Consider the following 7473-nt stretch of genomic DNA (forward strand, 5'->3'; position numbering starts at 1 on the left):
AAATGACTACGCCCGTAGCACTCACTTCTGTCATCAGAAGTGCTTTGAGAGACTAGTAAAGGATCATATCCTCCACCGGCCACAATAGACCCAGTTCAGTTAGCATTCCGCCCCAACGACGTAATCGCCATCACACTGCACACTGCCCTATCCCATCTGGACAAAAGGAATACCTATGTAAGAATGCTGTTCATTGACTACAGCTCAGCATTAACAGCATAGTACCCTCCAAGCTCATCATTAAGCTTGAGGCCCTGGGTCTCAACCCCACCCTGTGCAATTGGGTCCTGGACTTTCTGACGGGCCGCCCCCAGGTGGTGGGTAGAAACAACATCTCACTTCGCTGATCCTCAACACTGGGGCCCCACAAGATGTGTGTCTCAGCCCCCTCCTGTACTCCCTCACCATGACTGCCATGCACGCTCCAACTCAATCATCAAGTTTGCGGACGACACAACAGTAGTGGGCTTGATTACCAACAATGACGAGACAGCCTACAGGGAGGAGTAAGGGCACTCGAGTGTGGGTGTCAGGAAACTACCCTCACTCAACGTCAACAAAACAAAGGAGATGATCGTGGACTTCAGGAAAGCAGAGGGAGCACCCCCCTATCCACATCGAAGGGACAGCAGTGGAGAAGGTGGAAAGTTTAACTTCCTCGGCGTACACATCACAGGTAAACTGAATTGGTAAACTGAAACAATTGAGAGCATCCTGTCGGGCTGTATCACCGTCTGGTACGCAACTGCACCACCCACAACCGCAGGGCTCTCTAGAGGGTGGTGCAGTCTGTTCAACGCATCACCGGGGAAACTACCTGCCCTCCATGACACCTACAGCACCCAATGTCACAGGAAGGCCAAAAAGATAATCAAGGACAACAACCACCGAGCCACTGCCTGTTCACACCGCTACCATCCAGAAGGCGAGGTCAGTACAGGTGCATCAAAGCAGGGACCGAGAGACTGAAAAACAGCTTCTATCTCAAGGCCATCAGACTGTTAAACAGCCATCACTAAAATAGAGAGGCTGCTGCCTACATTCAGACACAATCACTGGTCACTTCAATAAATGGATCACTAGTCACTTTAAACAATCCCACTTTAAATAATGGCACTTTAATAATGTTTACATATCTTACATTACTCACATCACATGTATATATACTGTACAGTGCCAACGCTGTATACAGATTTTTCTATTGTGTTATTGACTGTACGTTTGTTTATTCCATGTGTAACTCTGTGTTGCTGTTTTTGTCGCACTGCTTTGCTTTATCTTGGCCAGGTCGCAGTTGTAAATGAGAACTTGTTCTCAACTAGCCTACCTGGTTAAATAAAGGTGAAAAAAAAAAAAAAAAAATGTTATACCATCTATTGCATCTTGCCTATGCCGCTCGGCCATCGCTCATCCATATATTTATATGTACATATTCTTATTCACCCCTTACATTTGTGTGTATTAGGTAGTTGTTGGGGAATTGTTAGATTACTTGTTAGATATCACTCCATTGTTGGAACTAGAAGCACAAGCATTTCGCTACACTCGCTTAACATCTGCTAACAGTGTGTATCTGACCAATAAAATTGGATTTTTTAGATTTTATAGAGCAGGAGTACTCAACTACTATTTGAGAAGGTCCGGTCACACACGTTTCCTTGGTGACAAAGGTCCCGTCACACACGTTTCCTTGGTGACAAAGGTCCGGTCACACACGTTTCCTTGGTGACAAAGTCAGGTCACATGTTTCCTTTGTGACAAAGGTCCGGTCACACAGGTTTCCTTGGTGGCAAAGGTCCAGTCACACACGTTTCCTTGTGACAAAGGTCCGGTCACACACGTTTCCTTGGTGACAAAGGTCCGGTCACACACGTTTCCTTGGTTACAAGGTCCGGTCACACACGTTTCCTTGTGACAAAGGTCCGGTCACACACGTTTCCTTGGTGACAAAGGTCCGGTCACACACGTTTCCTTGGTTACAAAGGTCCGGTCACACACGTTTCCTTGGTGACAAAGGTCCAGTCACACGTTTCCTTTTTGGCAAAGGTCCGGATGGTAATGTCATTTAACAGGATATAACAAATCCAACTCCAAACCCAAACCAGTGGTGTAAAGTACTTAAGTAAAAATACTTTAAGTACTACTTAGGTAGTTTTTTGTGTATCTGTACTTTACTTTACTGTTTATATTTTTGACAACTTGTACTTTTCCTTCACTACATTCCTAAAGAAAATAATGTACTTTTTACTCCATACATTTCCCTGACGCCAGAAGTACTTGGTCCAAGAAAATGGCCAATTCCCACCTTTAACCCTGGTCATCCCTACTGCTCGGATCTGGTGACTCACTAAACAGAGAACATCCTGGTCATCCCTACTGCCTCGGCTCTGGTGGACTCACTAAACAGAGAACATCCCTGGTCATCCCTACTGCCTCTGATCTGGTGACTCACAAACAGAGAACATCCCTGGTCATCCCTACTGCCTCTGATCTGGAGGACTCACTAAACAGAGAACATCCCTGGTCATTCCTACTGCCTCGGCTCTGGTGGACTCACTAAACAGAGAACATCCCTGGTCATCCCTACTGCCTCTGATCTGGTGGACTCACAAACAGAGAACATCCCTGGTCATCCTACTGCTCGGCTCTGGTGGACTCACTAAACAGAGAACATCCCTGGTCGTCCCTACTGCCTCTGATCTGGTGGACTCACTAAACAGAGAACATCCCTGGTCATCCCTACTGCCTCGGCTCTGGTGGACTCACTAAACAGAGAACATCCCGGTCGTCCCTACTGCCTCTGATCTGGTGACTCACTAAACAGAGAACATCCCTGTCATCCCTACTGCCTCGGCTCTTGTGACTCACTAAACAGAGAACATCCCTGGTCATCCCTACTGCCTCATCTGGAGACTCACTAACAGAGAACATCCTGTCGTCCCTACTGCCTCTGATCTGGTGGACTCACTAAACAGAGAAATCCCGGTCATCCCTACTGCCTCGGCTCTGGTGGACTCACTAAACAGAGAACATCCCTGGTCATCCCTACTGCCTCGGCTCTTGGTGACTCACTAAACAGAGAACATCCTGGTCATCCCTACTGCCTCGGCTCTGGTGGACTCACTAAACAGAGAAACATCCCTGGTCATCCCTACTGCCGCTATCTGGTGGACTCACTAAACAGAAACATCCCTGGTCATCCCTACTGCCTCGCTCTGGTGGACTCACTAAACAGAGAAACATCCCTGGTCATCCCTACTGCCTCGGCTCTGGTGGACTCACTAAACAGAGAACATCCCTGTCATCCCTACTGCCTCTGATCTGTGGACTCACTAAACAGAGAACATCCCTGGTCATCCCTACTGCCGCGCTCTGGTGGACTCACTAAACAGAGAACATCCTGGTCATCCCTACTGCCTCGGCTCTGGTGGACTCACTAAACAGAGAACATCCCTGGTCATCCCTACTGCCTCGGCTCTGGTGGACTCACTAAACAGAGAACATCCCTGGTCATCCCTACTGCCTCGGCTCTGGTGACTCACTAAACAGAGAACATCCCTGTCATCCCTACTGCTCGGCTCTGGTGGACTCACTAAACGAGAACATCCCTGGTCATCCCTACTGCCTCGGCTCTGGTGACTCACTAAACAGAGAACATCCCTGGTCATCCCTACTGCTCTGAAAATCTGTGGACTCACTAAACAGAGAACATCCCTGGTCATCCCTACTGCCTCGGCTCTGGTGGACTCACAAAACAGAGAACATCCCTGGTCATCCCTACTGCCTCTGATCTGGTGGACTCACTAAACACAAATGCTTTGTTTGTAAATGATGTTGGAGTGTACCCCTGTCTATCTTCCAATAATAATTTAAAAAAATTGGTCCATCTGGTTTGCTTAATATAAGGAATTTGTAATTATTTATACTTTTACTTTTGATTACTTATGTATATTTAAAACCAAATACATTTGGACTTTTACTCAAGTAGTATTTTACTAGGTGACTTTCACTTTTACTTGAGTCATTTTCTATTAAGGTATCTTTACTTTAACTCAAGTATGACAATTTATTACTTTTTCCACCACTGTCCACACCCCTCTTGAAAATGTTGCTGTTTTAACATTAATGTCCTGCAATTCTACGCATTCTTCCATGCATTATGTGTTTATATGATGTCATGGGTCGAAGCCGAGTAAAAATAAATAAATAATGGCAGAAAGTCATTCATGAATGTGTTTCAAAACATCTATAAGCGCTCATACAGCGAGCTGGTGATTTGAGTGTGAAATGTGCCTGTTTTGAATTAATACTTGTCAGTAGAAGCGTTTTAGGGAAGTTTTACTGGTTGCGTTCAAGGCAGTCTTACTACTACAGTCGCGCGGCGCTTATTATTAGACCGTTTCTCAAGTGTTCAGCGGCGCGATTACGATGAACGCATCCATTTGTTTAAGGGAGGGGTTGTGTGTATGAAAAGGCAGAATACTTTATTTCTACATGCATATTTGTAGTAGTTCAGAGTTTCACTTTGACTCTTTACTCCTAAGTGCCCTGTAAAGATTCCCCGGACAAAGAGATCGGTGAAATGGCGAGCAAGAAGGCAGTTTTGTTCAATCTGTGGGGTGTCGTGGTTTCTCCCAGACCCGCAGAAACTTTCCTCAAATTCGAAGAGACCCACAAACTCCCCAGGTAGGAATACATATTTTTCCAGGGGTGAGAGATAGTGCAGAGTGCTGGCAGACACTAAAACTTTACACGCATACTTGAAACATAACATCGCCTTTCTAGGGAGTTTTTCCGAGCCACCGTGCTTCTACATCTGCATTACTTGCTGTTTGGGGGTTTGGGCTGGGTTTCTGTACAGCACTTTGAGATATCAGCTGATGTAAGAAGGGCTTTATAAATAAAATTTGATTGATTGATAACACAAGCATGGCGTAACTGAAATGATAGTTTTACCATAGTCTAGGCTACGTTCTGCTGACTGTCGAGGATAGCCCCGTTATTGCAGCCCCTTTTTACTTGTTCCGAATCAATCTGCTAACGGTTTTTACATGGCCTGAAGGTACGAAAATATACAGTTTTTACAAAAAGAAATCCCCCCAAAATTGCACTAAACTTCCACAGATAGCAGTGGTGTAGCGCAGTTTCGCGGTCCGAGCAAGCCTCCCCAACCAATAATAATAAATAAAAAATTGCCATGGGGCAGATACATTTTTTTTGTAGATAAATTCATGCTATTTTACACAATTTGCCATAAGGGTGTTTTAGCTCTCGGGGATTCTTGAAAGATGGGACAATCTCAATTTTTGCCCCCACAAATATTTGTCTTAATTTAACCCAATTTGAAATATATATTTTGACAGACCAAATTATCAGCTATCACAGCAGGTAAAGGAATAACCTCCCCCGCAAAAATGTTTTCATAAAATGCAACGAACTGGATTTATGTCAACTCTGTCAGACACCATCAAAGGCATTTGATTTTTACCATTATTGTACAACACGTGTTTAATTAAAGGCCTTGATTGTTTAATTCAAACTTATATTTGCTTCGTTTTATAGTACTATTAAATGCTTCAGGGTTTATTTTGTTAGCATTTTGGCACATTTTACAAGATTTTGAACATAAAACAACGTTTTATAATGCAAATGTTATCCCTTTGGTGTAGAACAGCAAACGCAGTGCATTCGTAAAGTATTCAGACCCCTTGACTTTTTCCACATTACAGCCTTATTCTAAAATGTATTCAATTATTATTTTTCTTATCAATCTACACACAATAGCATCTAATGACAAAGCAAAAACATTTTCTGTTGTTGTTGACATTTTTTGCATAACTTATTTACATAAGTATTCAGACCTTTTGCTATGAGACTCAAAATTGAGTTCAAATCCTTATGGTATAGCTGACTCTGCTCTTTCCAGATGAACTTTGTATTTTAGACAAATCTGACAGAGTTGACCAAATCTCCAGACACATCTTTTAGGAATCACAGTTTTGACATAAATATTGGTGAAAGTCACAGAGGCAAACGACATACCATCATTTTTCGGTTAATATCCTTTATTGACAGTTTGTTTTATATTTTAAACACTTTTTTTTGGAGAGTTTGAAATTGGGATCCTTTGGACAAAAACATTTCCATAGTATTTAGAAAATTGCTAAAACTAATATTTTCCCTTATAAAATTCCCCTAAATGTACATTTTAATCTCAAATAACGCAACAAAATAAAATCCCTGCTGGACAAGGATTGTCCCGACTTTTCAAGAATCCTTCAGCAAATTTCCTGCTATTCTACACATTTCGCCATGAGTCTAAGATGTTTTGTTGTTGCGGTTTTAAAGCTAATTTGCTGTAATAATATCTATTTTTTTTTAAATCACAGCATATGACGCGCTATGCCAGTGACAGACAGACACGATTGTGCAATATGTTTGTGCTGTATAAATGTATGTTTATGTTTCGGGTTTAGTGGTTTTCTGGAGAAGCTGGTGAGAAACGAGAACAGCGCCATGCAACGTGCAGAGAGGGGCAAACTCACCCTCTCTCAGGTGAGTTACACACACACACACACACACACACACACACACACAACACAACAACACACACACACACACACACACACACACACAGCACACACACACACACACACACACACACACACACACAGGTACCTAAACAGACAAATAATGTCAAGTAATGTCAACTACTAACATGGTCAGAACTCAGTTACCAAGCTGTTAACTCCAAAAGTTCAAGATCTGATCATTGTTTCCTCAGGTACTCAGAACTGGTACAAACACAAATAATATAGCCTTTATAATCCATGGAAATGAACTATTGAAATGTGTCTTCTATTTGAATGTGTCTTCTGTGGAAATGTGTCTTCTATTGAAATATGTCTTCCATGGTGATGATTGCATCACCTTTTGATGACACGTCAGATTGTGTGTGTGTGTCTGTGTGTGTCTGTGTGTGTGTGTGTAGATGATCCCAGAACTTGATCAGAGTGTGTGAGTGCGGCATCAGACCAGAAGGTCAGTCTTCCTGCTGGGTTCTCTGTGAAGAGCCTGTTGGAGGAACTCAGAGATTCAACCACCGTCAACAAACACATTCTGCAGACTGTAGCTACACTCCGCAGACAAGGTAACAACACACACACACACACCACACACACACACACACACACACACACACACACACACACACACACACACACACACACACACACACACACACACTTGTACATTCTAAGGTCACATGCCTAGTCCGCCTCCTTGTGTTGTCTGTCAGGGATTGACAGGTTGTTGGCCAACCAGTGGGTGGATGACAGTGGTGTGGAGATAGCTCTGGCCGTCTCCTCTCTCTGCTGGGCGGACATTTGATGTGGTGCTACAGTCCTGCCTACTGGCCTCAGGGTCCCAGAGGCCGACCTTTTCATCTCCGCTCTCAAACAGCTGGGAGTGCGC

The 7473-nt window shown here is 43.6% G+C and overlaps 1 pseudogene; it reads left to right on the top strand.

Moving 5' to 3' along the window:
- The first annotated feature begins 4391 nt into the window (after positions 1 to 4391).
- Positions 4392 to 7473, top strand: part of LOC139025416 (bifunctional epoxide hydrolase 2-like) — a 3100-nt pseudogene continuing 18 nt past the window's right edge.

The sequence above is a fragment of the Salvelinus sp. IW2-2015 genome, unplaced genomic scaffold (assembly GCF_002910315.2).
Source record: "Salvelinus sp. IW2-2015 unplaced genomic scaffold, ASM291031v2 Un_scaffold2639, whole genome shotgun sequence".
In the NCBI taxonomy this organism is placed as follows: Eukaryota; Metazoa; Chordata; class Actinopteri; order Salmoniformes; family Salmonidae; genus Salvelinus; species Salvelinus sp. IW2-2015.